This window comes from Diceros bicornis, chromosome 34, assembly GCF_020826845.1.
Source record: "Diceros bicornis minor isolate mBicDic1 chromosome 34, mDicBic1.mat.cur, whole genome shotgun sequence".
NCBI lineage: Eukaryota > Metazoa > Chordata > Mammalia > Perissodactyla > Rhinocerotidae > Diceros > Diceros bicornis.
In genome coordinates, this window is record NC_080773.1 from 14463406 (window position 1) to 14479782 (window position 16377).

The following is a 16377-nucleotide window of genomic DNA, read 5'->3' on the forward strand; positions in this document are numbered from 1 at the left end:
ACCTATGTGTCCAATTGTGTCCTGTTACAAGGAGAACAGATTTTTATTGAACTTCTGCAAATAATTGTATTGTCATGAAAACAATACTCACTCACTAAGAGTTTCCAAATTCCAGAGGGATCAGGTAGGGAGAAAAAAAATAAATATTCCAGTTCTGCTTACAAAGGTATAATTTTATCAAATTGCTATAAGTCATAGTTAGCTTAGGAGAAAGAGAAAAAGGTTTCCTTAAATATGGAAAAAACAAAACATCAAAAAATCAGCAATATCTCAAACAAAAGGTTATATAAATTATAATCATCCTCATCAGTTCGTTCCATCCTGTGTAATTGATTCTTGATCTTAATCTTCTGTTAGCAGTTTCATGAAATCATCAGTTTCTCTGTTTGAGTTCTGTAATTTCTTCCCAAGGTCAGTTTTATGATCTGAAAATTTATCAGAAACCTGTATTCTAAAGTAAGTGTCAGAGTCCTTTCCATGAATCTCTCTGGACATGAAACATATTTACAAAAGCATCAGAGTAAAACAGCGCTATCTGCAAATGACAAAAGACTCAAAAGGGCAATTGACATAGAAACTTGACTATTTCTGTGACATACAACACTTCAAGATAATAACTAGACTTATGACTGACAACCAGGATAGATCAGAATTTTAGGAATGTTACATAAATTGTAAAACATTTATATTAATAATGTTTACCCAGATAATACCACCAAAGAAGGTTTATCATCACTTATATGACAATTCTTCCCATGTAATTTAACATACCAAATTAGCCTAATTAGTTAGTATCTTCTTTATAGAAAGAGAGTGAGTGAATATCTTTGAGTAGTCTCAAGGGTTCTCTGAAAATTCTCAAAGAAAATTTTTTCCTTCAGGTCAAAAGGAAGACTTCATTTAGGATTTGAATTTTGGGGGAAGCTTGTCAAAAATATCAAAAGGTTTTAGAACACTTGGTCAAACAGGAAACAACACTCACTGTGAAACAATGCTGTTATCCATTCAATCAAAGTGACAACAGAACCAGTCAAGGGCAAACAGAGAGTTAAAACAGTCAAAAAACACCTTAATAGAGAGCCCTCAGTCTTGTTGAACCTAGGACATTTTTTTTTAACAAAACATAGATCTTCTGTCTTTTAGGTAAACTTACTCCAAAGGTAAAGAAAAACCTTTTATAACCTCTTTATCAAGAGCAGATTAACAGTCTAGGAAATATATCCTCTTGAGAGAGAGAGAACAAAATTTTAATTTTTGCACTAGATTATTTTTGACATTAAAACTCATTTACTTAATTAGATTTACTTCAATCTTAGCCAACTTGACCACGCATAAAACTCTTTTTAAGGTTCCTCTTTCACAAACCTTCTATAACTTTCTTTTTACATTCAGAATTTGTCCCACGCCTTCTTTCTTCCCTTCTAGTACTTTAGGACAAATTTATCTTTCTTAGCAAACAAAAATGTTTCCATTATTTATACCTTCTTTACTGAAAACATACATCTTACATTTCTTGAATACAAAGATGTTTTCCTTATTAATTTTTAGTAGAATTTTTAACCCTTACAGACCTTAGTGAAAAGTAAAAAGCAAGCAATTATGAACTGTCTTTTGTATTATTCTAAACAGTTTTCATAATTTCTAGAACATGTTACTTCATAGTATAATCTGTAATAGAATATAAGACCTAAGCATATTGTAGTTTCTCTGTAATAAGAAGCCAAAGGTAGATAAAGTTAGACAAGTTTAGTGACAATGTTTCAGTATGTTATCTTATTTGAAAATGACCCAGATATCTAGTGAGTTTTTATCATTTAATTTCAGGTAGAAAATCTTCAAAGTTTCAAGGTACCAGAAAAGTATTGGAAGTTATTTTAAATACACATGCCATAGCAGATAATTATTGTTAAAAAGTTCACCCATGGGCGGGCTCCGTGGCTTAGTAGTTAAGTGCGCGTGCTCCGCTACTGGTGGCCCAGGTTTGGATCCCGGGTGCACACCGATGCACCGCTTGTCCAGCCATGCTGAGGCTGCGTCCCACATACAGCAACTAGAAGGATGTGCAACCATGACATACAACTATCTACGGGGGCTTTGGGGAAAAAAAAAGGAGGAGGATTGGCAATAGATGTTAGCTCAGAGCTGGTCTTCTTCAGCAAAAAAAAAAAAAAAAAGAGGAGGATTAGCACAGATGTTAGCTCAGGGCTGATCTTCCTCACACACACACACACAAAGTTCACCTAACACTTTTATCTTTTCCACATCTACTTGGAAGACTGTGACTCCCACCCTCACCCCACTCACCAGCAGAGAAGGGCATGAAGGCAGGGCTCTTGAAGGACTGACTGGCATCTAGAAAGTGCTCAGAGTTGAACTCCTGGGGCATCATGAACTGACTGGGGTCCTGGTGGACAGTGTTGAGGAGGGCAATAACAACCATGCCCTGTGGGGGAGGTGGAAGTCAATGCTATAGGGAGCTGGGCATGGGTCCTGGAAGCGGAACTCACATTATCCAGGGCTGCAGGCCTTAGGGACTTGAAATACAGAGTATTGGGAAAGTTAAAGTCTGAGATTCCAAGTGCTGTGTGCAGGTCTCAGGCTGAGATGTGTGGATGGGGGTCTGAGGTATGGGCATGGGCTCCCTCTCCTGAGGAAGGGCATCTAGAGTGCCTGACTTGGTGTTCTGGGAAAGGGAAATGGTCTCTGAGACCACTGGGCATACCCTGAGCCCCAGGTTCTGGAGAGGGATCCTGGGAAGGGGAACCTGGCCTTGTGACTTCACAATGGGTCTCAGGTCACTGGGCACAGGAGGGAATCCTGGGGAAGAGGTCTGGTTCTGGGTGCCAGGACCTTGGATGCCTGTTGCCATGGCTAAGGGTCGTGGTTGCCAAGGTCCTGAGTGCCCCTGACTAGGGTACCAGGGCCCAAGTGTCAGTTGCCAAGTTCACAAGTGGAGACGAGTTAGTGGCACACCTTGGGCAGCAGGAAGTCATAGAATGCATGTCCCCGGAAATGCACCATGGAAAGTTCAGGGGAATGACATCTGCAAAGTGCTGTACCTCATGTATCATGGTGTCAGTGTAAGGCATGGTCTCGTGGTCCTCTAGTGACACCAGCCATGTGCACCCCACCACATGGTTGATCTCTTCTTCCTGCTTGTAGGCTGTGGGAGAGGACATTGTAGGCCAAAGGCACTGTCGCTGAGGCTGGTCCTCTGTTTGAGGGTGTGTGGGGTAGTCAGGGTGAATCTATTCTCATTTGCCAAGCAGGAGGCAGGCCCATAGGAACTTGTTGGGATTTGTGGAAGACTGGGAGAGAAGGAAATACTAATTTGGTTGGTGGGTTCACATAAGATATTAGTGGAAAATGGTTGGTTTGGGTCATGGTGCTGAGTGACCAGGATTGTTTTGAGGAACCGTGGGTGGATAGGTCATAGAAAATGGGAGATATGGGTAAATTTTGGAGGCTAGAACTGAGTACATGGGCAGAACTTTTGGGCAAGAAGGATTCAGTCAGATACCCCTTGTGGGTGTGGGCAGAATTCAGAGTCCCTGCAAGTCTGGTGAGCAGTGACAGGGTGTGCGGGAGATACTGAAAGCAAAATTATGACCCTTTGAATAGGTTGGGGAATGAAATTATAGGTGTGTGTGTGTGTGTGTGTGTGTGTGTGTGTGTAGGGCTCAGAAGGCTCTCTGAGTGGGAGGCTTGGAACTGGCTCTGTGTGCAAGGTAGGATTTGAGCACCAGACTCCATGGACAGGGCTCCTGGGCAAGCTCGAGGGTCACACCTTGCACTTTTGAGTACTTTAGTAGAGAGAGGAAGGCATGGAGCAGGCTGATACCCAAGAGCAGATTGTGGGTGGTGATCACCAAGTTGAAGTGGATAGCGGGTTTTCATGCACCCAAGGGTAGCGTATATGTGGCCACAGTCTGTACCTCTAGCATCTACAACATTACCCCATCAGATTTGCACACCTGTTCCTGGCTGTCAGTGTCTGCCTAGTCTAAACCTTCCCTTGGGGGAATTGGAGGATGTGAACGGGGAGGGCCTGATACCTCTCACCTTAAGGCCTTAAAGTAAAATCTTGGATGGTTCATTAATGACTTCTTAATGAGTGTTAATTGATGATCCAGGAGGAGGAGGAGGTTGGCTAATTTTTCCAGGGCAAAGCACCCAGGTGTTTGGGCTCCACCTGAGGTATGGTGGGGAGGAGCAGCTCAGAACAACCTATTCTGTTCTCTGAGCTTGCCCAACCTTATGTTGTGCTTCCTAGTCTTCTCTTGGGGCAGGGCCAGCAGACAGGCTCCAGGTCATACCAGAGAAGGGACTTCCAGGCATTTTGTACCTGTGCCATATTGGTGAGGAAGCAGTCGAGGAAGTCCCATAAAGAACTCGGGTCTAAGGAGGCCAGGTGGTCACAAATGCTGTGGGTGTGAGGTCCTCCAGGCACTCTAAGTTATGGAAGAGATGTTGGTGTGGCTCAGGCAGCCAGTCTAGGAGCCTTGGGAAAAGGTTGTACATCTAGGGGTGGGGCAGGGTCAGGAGGGGCAGGTGGGAACAAATGGAATCAAAAAGGAAGGGTGGGGTCAGGTAGAAACCAGCGGAGGCAGGGAAAGGAATAGGTTGGATAGGTCAGAAGGTAAGAGGTGAGGTGCATGAAGTGGTCAGTGAAGTGTCTCCAACCTCTTCCCTGTGTGGTAATCTTCCCCACCCCATAATAGAACTTGGTGTTTCCTGATCCTAATATCCTCTGATCCTTGGTACCCTCTCCCCCTACCCCAAACTCTCTGTTCCCCAATTTTGATTGCCCTACCTCCAACTCAATCATATTGTCCCCTAATTTTCAAAGCTACCCAACCAACCCTGGATTAACATTCATCAGAAGGCCACCTTTGCCCCAATGGCTGTCAATGATCTGGAAGTTGTCTTGGAGGAACCAGGTGATGGTCATCATATGCTCATCCTCAAAATAAAAGTGGATCCTGAAGAGCAGGGAGCAGATCACGGCTCAGCACTAAAATGGGGTTAAGAGCTTGCCTACAGGTAGGGGATAAGGAGGATGGGGACACTGTTCTGGTTGCACCACCACTCAGGAACTCCAATGTGCAATACAACAGAATTTGTGCAGCCGGAAAACTAGTTCAAACGACATTCAGCTAATCTACAGATATATGATTGGCGCACAGAACGTGCACATGGCTTCATGACATATAGCCTAACAAAACTTAAAAATATATGGTAACCCAGAAGGTCCCAGGAAACACCTAACAACACATGGCAACCAAACACACAGCAAATATGACAACTGTGTGTTGTAACACACAATAAAATTCAATAATAAGAGTAATCCCAGAGAAGCCCACAACATTCAGAAGACATGGTGGCACCATACAAAATACACAGCTGCATAATAACAGTATGCACTAGAGTATTTCGGAACACAAAGTACAAAAAAATGACAAATTGCAGTGTATTATGCAACATCAAAGTGACATACAGTAACAAAACAGACAGTACAGAACACATTACAATTGGCAATATGACACAACAAATCAAGGCAATAGGACAGAACAGGTGACACACAAACACTATTCAGCAACAGAACACTTGGAAACTCTATAAACAACTCACAAGTATACAACCTATAGAACTCAACCTCCAGCTACAGGTCTCAGTGCAACCACACAGTACAATACCACAGGCCATGCTTGACTCCTTTGTGAGCAGCCCTATGGAGAAGCTCTTATGCTGTAGAACCGAAGGCTACTGCTATAAACTATATGATTGAGTTTGGAGCAGATCCTCCACTCCTGGTCAAGCTTTCAGATGACTGAAGCTCTGGCCAAGCTCTTGACTGTAACCTAATGGAATACTCTGATCCAGAACTACCCAGTAAAGGCTCCTGCATTCCTGACTCTCAGGAACTGTGAGATTATATATATTCTTTATTTTAAGATGGTTAGTTTTGTGTAATGTGCTACACAATGATAACTAATTCAGTCATATTTTCCTGTCTGCTTAAATGTTTGGTAATTTTTGATTCAATGCCAGACATCATTGGGTACTGGATATATATATATATATATGCCACATTTTTTTAAATTGATGTTTTAATAGTTTATAAGATTGTGAAATTTTTGGTTGTATATTTTTGTTTGTCCATCACCATATACGTGTCTCCCTTCACCACTTGTGCCCACCCCCTACTCCCATTGCTCCTGGTAACCACAATGCAGTTTTCTCTGTCCATGTGTTGGCTTATATTCCACATATGAGTGAGATCATATGGTGTTTGTCTTTCTCTTTCTGGCTTATTTCACTTAACATAATACCCTCCAGGTCTGTCCATGTTTTTGCAAATGGGATGATTTTGTCTTTTTTTTTATGGCTGAGTAGTATTCCATTGTATATATATACCACATTTTCCTAATCCAATCATCAGTCGTGGGACACTTGGCTTGTTTCCACTTCTTCGCTATAGCGAATAATGCTGCAATGAACATAGGGGTGCATAAGCCTCTTTGGATTGTTGATTTCAGGTTCGTTGGAGAGATTCCCAGTAGTGGGATAGGGTATTTCTATTTTTAATTCTTTGAGGAATCTCCATACCATTTTCCATAGAGGCTGCACCAGTTTGCATTCCCACCAGCTGTGTATGAGGGTTCCTGTTTCTCCACATCCTCTCCAACATTTGTTGTTTTTTGTCTTGGTGATTATAGCCATTCTAACGGGCGTGAGGTGATATCTTAGTGTTTTGATTTGCATTTCCCTGATGATTAGTGATGTTGAACATCTTTTCATGTGCCTATTGGCCATCTGTATATCTTCTTTGGAGAAGTGTCTGTTCATTTCCTCTGCTCATTTTTTTGACTGGGTTGTTTGTTTTTTTGTTGTTCAGTTGTGTGTGTTCTTTATATATTATAGAGATTAACCCCTTGTCAGATATATGTTTTGCAAATATTTTCTCCCAGCTGGTGGGTTGTCTGTTCAGTTTGATTCTGGTTTCATTTGTCGTGTAGAAGCTCTTTAATCTGATAAAGTCCCATTTGTTTATTTTTTCTTTAGTTTCCCTAGTCTGAGTAGGCATGGTATCTGACAAGATTCCTTTATGACCAATGTCACACAGTGTGTTGCCTATATTTTCTTCTATGAGTTTTATAGTTTCAGGTCTCACCTTCAGGTCTTTGATCCATTTTGAGTTAATTTCTGTGAATGGTGATAGCACATGGTCCACTTTCATTCTTTTGCATGTGGCTGTCCAGTTTTCCCAACACCATTTATTGAAGACTTTCCTTTCTCCATTGTACATTCTTAGCGCCTTTGTCGGAAATTATCTGTCCGTATATGTGTGGTTTTATTTCTGGGCTTTCAATTCTGTTCCATTGATCTGTGTGTCTGTTTTTGTAACAGTACCATGCTGTTTTGATTACTGTTGCTTTGTTGTATGTTTTGAAGTCAGGGATTGTGATGCCTCCTGCTTTGTTCTTTTTTCTTAGGATTTCTTTAGCTATTCGGGGTCTTTTGTTGCCCCATATGAATTTTAGTATTCTTTTTTCTATTTCCGTGAAGAATGTCATTGGGATTCTGATTGGGATTGCATTGAATCTGTAGATTGCTTTAGGTAATATAGACATTTTAACTATGTTTATTCTTCCGATCCATGTGCATGGGATGTCTTTCCATTTGTTTATGTCATCATGGATTTCTTTCAATAATGTCTTGTAGTTTTCATTGTATATGTCTTTCACCTCCTTGGTAAGATTTATTCCTAGATATTTTATTCTTTTTGTTGCAATTGTAAATGGTATTATTTTTTTCATCTCTCTTTCTGTTAGTTCATTATTAGCATACAGAAATGCAACTGATTTTTGTAGATTCATTTTGTACCCTGCGACTTTGCTGTAGTTGTTGATTATTTCTAATAATTTTCCAATGGATTCCTGAGGGTTTTCTATATATAAAATCATGTCATCTGCAAACAGTGAGAGTTTCACTTCTTCATTGCCTATTTGGATTCCTTTTATTCCTTTTTCTTGCCTAATTGTTGTGGCCAAAACCTCCAGTACTATGTTGAATAAGAGTGGTGAGAGTGGGCAGCCTTGTCTCATTCCTGTTCTCAGAGGAATGGCTTTCAGCATTTCCCCATTGAGTATGATGTTGGCTGTGGGTTTGTCATAGATAGCCTTTATTATGTTGAGGTACTTTCCTTCTATACCCATTTTGTTAAGAGTTTTTATATAATTGGATGTTTTATCTTGTCAAATGACTTCTCTGCATCTATTGATATGATCAGGTGGTTTTTATTCTTTGTTATGTTGATGTGGTGTATCACATTGATTGATTTGTGGATGTTGCACCATCCCTGTGTCCCTGGTATAAATGCCACTTGATCATAGTGTATGATCTTTTTAATGTATTGCTGTATTTTGTTTGCCAATATTTTGTTGAGGATTTTTGCGTCTATGTTCATCAGTGATATTGGCCTGTAATTTTCCTTTTTTGTATTGTCTTTGTCTGGCTTTGGTATCAGGGTGATGTTGGCCTCATAGAATGAGTTAGGAAGTGTTCCATCTTCCTCTACATTTTGAATAGTTTGAGAAAGATGGGTATTAAATCTTTGAATGTTTGGTAAAATTCACCGGAGAAGCCACCTGGTCCTGGACTTTTATTTTTTGGGAGGTTTTTGATTACTATTTCAATCTCTTTACTTGTGATTTGTCTATTCAGATTCTCCATTTCTTCTTGGTTCAGTTTTTGGAGGTTGTATGAGTCTAAGAATTTATCCATTTCTTCTAGATTGTCCAATTTGTTGGCATATAATTTCTCATAGTATTCTCTTATAATCCTTTGTATTTCCGTGGTATCCATTGTAATTTCTCCTCTTTCATTTCTAATTTTATTTATTTGAGCCTTTTCTCTTTTTTTCTTAGTAAGTCTGGCTAAGGGTTTGTCAATTTTGTTTATCTTCTCAAAGAACCAATTCTTTGTTTCATTAATCCTTTCTACTGTTTTTTTGGTCTCAATTTCATTTATTTCTGCTTTGATTTTATTATTTCTCCCTTCTGCTGGCTTTGGTCTTTGTTTGTTCTTCTTTTTCTAGTTCTGTTAGGTGTAATTTAAGGTTGCTTATTTGGGCTTTTTCTTGTTTGTTAAGGCGGGCTTGTAATGCTATGAGTTTCCCTCTCAGGACCACTTTTGCTGCAACCCATGTGATTTGGTATGGCATATTTTCATTTTCGTTTGTTTCCAGATAGTTTTTGATTTCTCCTTTAATTGCATCAATGATCCATTGGTTGTTCAGTAGCATGTTGTTTAATCTCCACATCTTTGTCTCTTTCCTAGTTTTTTTCTTGTATTTGACTTCCAGTTTCATAGCATTATGGTCTGAAAAGATGCTTGTTATGATTTCAATCTTCTTAACTTTATTGAGTCTTGCTTTGTTTCCCAACATATGATCTATCCTTGAGAATGTTCCATGCGCACTTGAGAAGAATGTGTAGTCAGCTGTTTTTGGATGGAGTGCTCTGTATCTGTCTACTGGGTCCATCTCGTCCAGTTTTTCATTCAAGTCCATTATTTCTTTACTGACTTTTTGTCTGGATGATCTATCCATTGGTGTAAGTGGGGTATTAAGATCCCCTACTATTATTGTGTTGTTGTTAATATCTCCTTTTAGTTTGTTAATAGTTGCTTTATGTACTTTGGTGCTCCTGTGTTGGGTGCATATGTATATATATATATATATATTATAATTGATATATCTTCTTGGTGGAGTGTCCCTTTTATCATTGTATATTGCCCTTCTTTGTCTCTTTAACTTGTTTTATCTTGAAGTCTACTTTGTCTGATATGAGTACGGCAACACCTGCTTTCTTTTGTTTGCCATTAGCTTGGAGTATTGTCTTCCATCCTTTCATTCTGAGCCTGTGCTTGTCTTTAGAGCTGAGATGTGTTTCCTGGAGGCAGCATATTGTTGGTTCTTGCTTTTTAATCCATCCTGCCACTCTGTATCTTTTGATTGGAGAGTTCAATCCATTTACATTTAGGGTAATTGTTGGTATATGAGGGCTTAATGTTGCTGTTTTGTCACTTATTTTCTGGTTCTTTTGTATTTCATTTGTTTCTTGTCCCATGTGTTTCGGACTGCCAATTCAGTTTGGTTGTTCTGTCGTATGACTCTTCTAGTTTTCTCTTTGTATATCATATGTGATTTTGTTTTGATTATTTGTTTAGTGGTTACCTTGAGGTTTGTATACAAAATCTTGTGTATGAGGTAGTCCATTTTCTGATGGCGTCTTATTTCCTTATACTAAGACAATTCAATCTCTTTCCTCTTCCTCTTCTAAGTCATTCTTGTTACAACTTATTCTATATTGTGTTGTGGATGCATGTTTACAGTGATGAGGTTATATTTATTTTTGGTGATTTCCTTCCTTTGATCTTTGATTTTGGTATTTAAGTGGTTGCTAACCTATTCCGGTAAAGATCTACTATTTTTCTGATTTTATCTACCTATTTTTATCCTTGCTCCAAGCTTTGTATTCTTTTTCTCTTCTTTTTTTAAGGCCTGAGGGCCTTCTTGGGTGTTTCTTGTAGCGGGGGTCTTGTCGCTATGAACACCCTTAGCTTTTGCTTCTCTGGGAAAGTTACTATTTCTCCATCATATTTGAAGGATATTTTTGCTGGATAGAGTATTCTTGGCTGAAAGTTTTTTTCTTTCAGTATTTTGACTATGTCATTCCAGTCTCTCCTAGCCTGTAAAGTTTCTGTTGAGAAATCCACTGAGAGCCTGATGGGAGTTCCTTTGTACGTTATATTTTGTTTTTCTCTAGCTGCCCTCAATATTGTTTCTTTGTCATTGACTTTAGCCAGCCTTACCACTATATGCCGTGGAGTGGGCTTTTGCCTGTTGATGTATTTAGGCGACATTTTGGCTTCACTTACTGGTATTTCCTGGTCCTTCCCAAGATTTGGGAAGTTCTCAGCTATTATTTCCTTGAATAGGCTCTCTGTTCCTCTTTCCCTCTCTTCTCCCTCCGGAATACCTATAATTCTTATGTTACATTTCCTAATAGAGTTGGATATTTCTTGGAGACTTTCTTCATTTCTTTTCAGTCTTAGTTCTCTCTCCCCCTCCATCTGGAGCATATCTGTATTCCTACCCTCTATAATGCTAATTCTTTCCTCCATATTGTCAGCTCTGTTCTTTAAAGATTCCAGATTCTCTTTTATCTCTTCCATTGTGTTCTTCATCTCCATCAGTATTGATTGGTTTTTCTTTATGATTTCAATCTCTTTTGTGAAGAAACTCCTTATCTCATTGAATTGTTTGTCTGTCTTATCTTGTATTTCATTGAGTTATTTTATCATAGCTATTTTGAAATCTCTGTCGTTTAGGTTATGGATTTCTGTGCCTTCAGGGTTGGTTTCTGGGTGCTTGTCATTTTCCTTCTGGTCTGGTGATTTCATGTACCTTTGCATCGTGGTTCTTGTATTCGCTTTGTTTTTCCTCATCCTGGAAATATCTGGTTGCAGTTTCTACCTGCCACCACCGTGTGGGTGTTAAGGGCTGTCTAATCTGAGCCCCCTGTGCTCTGCCCTTGCTTCTCTCTGTGATTGGCCTGGCTGCTCAGTTTGCTTGGCTGAGCTGCAGTGTTGGGCATGTGGTGGGGGGCTCTCTCCTTTGCCCTCTGAGTCCCTGGTGTGGGGGGCTTCTTGCTCACCCCTCATTATCCACTCTCCTGGGGTGCACAGATGTTGATGGCACCCCTGCAGCAGTTCTGAATCCTCTCTGTGGGAGTTTCCCACTGGCTGAGAGAGCCTGAAGAGCTATGGTTTCACTGCAGAGGGCTGCCCCTCCCCCCTCTCTGGGAGCTGCACAGACCCCGATTGCTGATCTGATGGGGAGGGAGAGGATTTCTCCTTACTTCTCCCCACTTCCTCCAGGGGCCCCAGCACGTCCACTCTCAGACGTGCAGCAGTGTGGATCTTTCCTATATTCCTTTTTGCTGTTTAGGAGTCTGTTGTTGGTCTGTGCCTGACCCTTTGTTGTGTCTTATTGGGGGAAGAGTTTACGGGAAAGCTCACTCTGCCATGCTTCTCTACTGGACATATTTTTAATTCTATAAGTAGTCTTTAAGCCCTCATGTGAGATACGGTTAAATTACTCAGAAACAATTTTTCGTTTTGAGGCTTGCCTGAGGCTTTGTTAGAAGAAATTAGAGTATGTTGTAATCTAGAGATAATTTTAGACAACTACTGAAGCAGTACCCTTCCAAGTGCTCTACTTAATGTCCCATACTATAATATTTTCCACCTTGAGGGAGGAAACAGGAACTCTCTCCAGCCTGAATAAGCTATGTGGATTGTTCTTTCTGCTTCTTGTGGATGAGTCTTTCACTGCCCTCAGGTAGTTCTCAAACACATGTGCTGAGCATTCTCAGATGGACACAAAGCAGACCCCCGGCAGATGTTTAGAGGTCTCAATCTCTGCAGCTCTCCCCTTACTGGTTGACTTCTCTGAGAGTCTTGAGAACTTGGCCTCCCTAAACTCCCAGCTCTGTTTTCTCAACTCAGACCAACTCTTGGGCTATCCTTGGGTCCCCAATATTTCATATATTTGGTTCATTTTTTTAGTTATTTTACATGGAGCTAAAATCCAGTCTCTGTTACTCTATCTTGACCCAAAGCAGAAATTCAGTAATAATATTTAAATTACTATTTAACTCCTTTCCTTGAATCAGCACCCAGCAAGGTATGGATGAGCACAGATTTTGACTTGGCTTTAAATCCTAGCTCCACCACTTCCTGGCTGTGTGACTTTAGGACTCTGTGACTTAAGCTCTGTGCAGATCAATGCCCTCCTCTGTAATGGTTCCTGCCCTATGTGGCTATTGTGAGAATGAAATGATATAATATGTGTGAATTGTTTGCCATGGTGTCTGATATGCAACAATCACTCAAGTATTAACAGGTATTATTGTGGAGATAATATCTTAGATGTGTACTGCATTGGTTAAGTGTGAACTCTAGTGCCAGTTCAACTTACATTTGGATCTTGATTCCTGCACCAAGTGGCATTATGACTTCAAGATGGTTATTTGATCTCTTTGTGTTTCAGTTTCCTTGTCTGAAAAATTGATATTTGTGAGACTTATTTGAACTGATGTGGTTAGCACAGGACTGGACACATGGTGAATGTTCAGAAGTACCATCATCATCTCACCATCATCATCATAGTCTCCCTCACAATTACATATGTTGGACTCCAAATACCATATTGACATATACCATATCTAGATAACAGGACCAAATGACAGTTGCTGCCAAATGACATATCTTGACACTATTCATCAAGGGCACACAGAAGCACAGTCTGGGATACTTGCAACACTCCAGGGTAAGCTATTTACATTAGAGTTCAAGTGAATAAATCTTCCAGGAGTGCTGCAGTGCACAGCCTGTACTTCCATACAAAGTAACTCTGGCATAAAAAATAGAATATCAAAGAGCCAGGACCAGGGCTGACCTTCAGTTTTCCTTAGCTCTACCATCAGGAAGATGACTTCTTCCAGCATCTGCTTCTCAAGGCTCTGTTTCCCCATCCTGATGTTATGCAGGATCTGTTCACCAAACTTTCACAGGACCTTCCACTTGCTGCCATTGGAGAAAGTAACGCCTGAGAGAAGAGAGGGTGAGCTAGCTCAATTGACATTTATTCCTGGAGATTACTGCTCTGTGAGTCTCCCTTTCCTGATACCTGTTTGGAGAACCATAGAATATATAAGTCCCCTACACTAGGAAGCCTTCTGTGACCTCCAAATCAGATCAGTCTTCCTCTCTGAGCTCCCAAAGCTTCCAGGGTTTTACTTTCACAACCTTGATTAGCTCAGCATATCACTGCCTAGTGACAGGGCTGTTCACCCAATTAGATTAAGAGCTCTGAGAGGGCAAGGTCCAATTATCTCTGAAATGGTGACCTCAAAACAAACAAAGTACATTATCTCATTGAATCTTCTATCAGTCTTCTCAGATGAGCAAACTGGGGGTTAGATCAGGGAGGCTACCTGCCAAGAGTACACAGCTAGTAAATGGCAGAGCCTAGGCTGCTTTCTTCCTACTATGTATGGAATACTTATATGGTGTCTACTTTTAACAACATACTATGTATGTCCTCAGATATTTTACTGTCCAAATTTAATAAGGTGACCTTATATCCGTTCTCTCTCTCCCTCTTCCAATATACATGGATAGCTGTAGTCATAAGCTCAAGCTAGAGGGGGCAAAAAAGTAGTGAAGTGACCTTAATATTAATAGAAAGAATTTTACCCCCAGACATCTCTGCTGCAAGTCAGACATCTGGAACCCATGCTATGATAAGGGCATGGGTTCCCCAGGAGACTCTGCAGAATGGAGAAAGTGATCCCAGGGTGCAGGTCTGCAAGTTACTCACTTTCACCAGGCGTCTGTCTTTTTTAGCCTCATATTGAGCTTCAACCTAATATTTTGAATAAAGAATATGTGCTTAAAAAGTTTGAAAAACACAATAACAGTCGTTTTCTTGAGTCCAGATAGGACAAGCTATTGAATTGTCAGTGAGGGTTAGACCTAGCGTTTGAGGTGGATGTGGTTGGAGTTTACAATGGAGTTGATAAGGTGTAGTTTGGTTTGGTGACATGGTTGACAAGGGTTTGAAGCAAGGGAATTAGGTTAGATCAAGTATGGGGTTAGTGGATTGTACTGAAGCTGATGATCACAATGGTGTTGAGTAGGTGAGATTGGTAATCTCTCTCCCCAAGCACTTCTGCCTCTCGTACTCCCTCACTGCCTCCCCACCAAGCTCATGGCAGCCTGTATGAACATTCAGGGCCCTTTTTGATGCCAACATCATAGAGAAACAAACTCCCCAAATTTCTAGCTCCCTCCTTGTCATTGAACTAGGGGGAAGAGGAGGAACCCAGGTTTTTGGCCAACACAGATGTAGGTTGGTGATGGGATTGAGGGGATCAATACATGTCAAGCCTGTGCTAATCCTCCTCCCTCCGCTTCCCCCTCCAAAACCAACAAACAACTTTCCTCTCTCTGTTTTGTTCTCTGCCCTTTTTTGCCTCCCCACAGGACTCAGATGTCAGCAGCCTAGAATGCTTTGAGCAAGATGTCAGTCCTGGGAGTGCCAACGTCACGCACCTACGCTTGTCCAAGGTGAGAGGTGGCACCTGAGCAGTGTAGACCAATTGTCAAGCCTTACCAGTGCCCAGCTGGGACCCCTCTCAGGCCCACATAGGACCAATGTCAGCACCCACCTGATGCTCACATCAGAGCCTGCTGGGACCAACCTCAGAGCCTATATGGTGCCACCCTTATGTCCTCCTGAAGCCTCCATGGCCACCTGGGCTTAGTATCAGAGCCCTCTTGATACCACAAGTGGCTCTATTAATGCTCTCCTGGTATCAAGCTCAGTGCCAACTTGTTTTCAATCCTAGCATCTACCAGGAGTAAGCTCAATGCCAATATGACACCACTCCCTCTCTGGGCCTACCTGATGCCAATAGCAGAACCTGCCAGTGTAATCCCTGTGGCCAATGTTGATGCCAGTCTCAGCACCCACCTGTTGCTAAACTTGGTCTCCACTTGGCACCAGGGTGGACTATACTAGTCAATGATGAAGAAAGGGAGAGAGTTCAAATCCCAGCTCCCTCACTTACTACCTGTGTGACCTCAAGTAAGTGGTTTTGTGGAGTCTAGATCTTCGAAACTGCAAAATTAGGATGATAATGAACCAGCCCACTGTTACAATGATTTGATAAAAACATGCATACATAGACTTAATCTTCACAATTAGTGCTCAGCAAAGGGTAACTGTCCTTATTATTAAGGAAGAATGTCAATGAGGGAAGGACAGCAGGGCCACTCATCTTTTCTCTGCTCCCACCTCAGCATCCCAGGGCCCATCTCTGTTCCCTACACTGGAGTTTACCCAAATCTTTCCTGCTATAGTTCCCTCTGCCTGCTAATAGCATACCTGACAAACCAGGAATCACTCCTAAAGAGAACTTCACAGACCCTCAAATATGACCTCATCTTTCCAAATACTCCTTTTCCACCGGTGGGAAAACCCAGTCGCAGAAAGGGGGAATAGATTGCAGAGGAGGAGAGATAGGAGTTACATGTGGGCCCCCTGCCCAGTCTCTGTTTTCTGTCTTTAGCAGACCCATATACAAAGTGGGAAACATTGATAATAATAATAGCAATAATAACAGAAATGATACAATCAACCAAGTGAGCTTCCCTAAGGATCTGGGTAAGGAACCAGTGGAGCTCTCTGTAAATTATAACCCTGAGACAGTTGGGACTTTTTGGTACCATACTGGTGTTTGT

The 16377-nt window shown here is 41.2% G+C and overlaps 1 pseudogene; it reads right to left on the minus strand.

Moving 5' to 3' along the window:
• Window positions 1-515: 515 nt before the first annotated feature.
• On the minus strand, window positions 516-4521 carry LOC131397978 (cytochrome P450 2F1-like; annotated as a pseudogene).
• Window positions 4522-16377: the final 11856 nt, after the last annotated feature.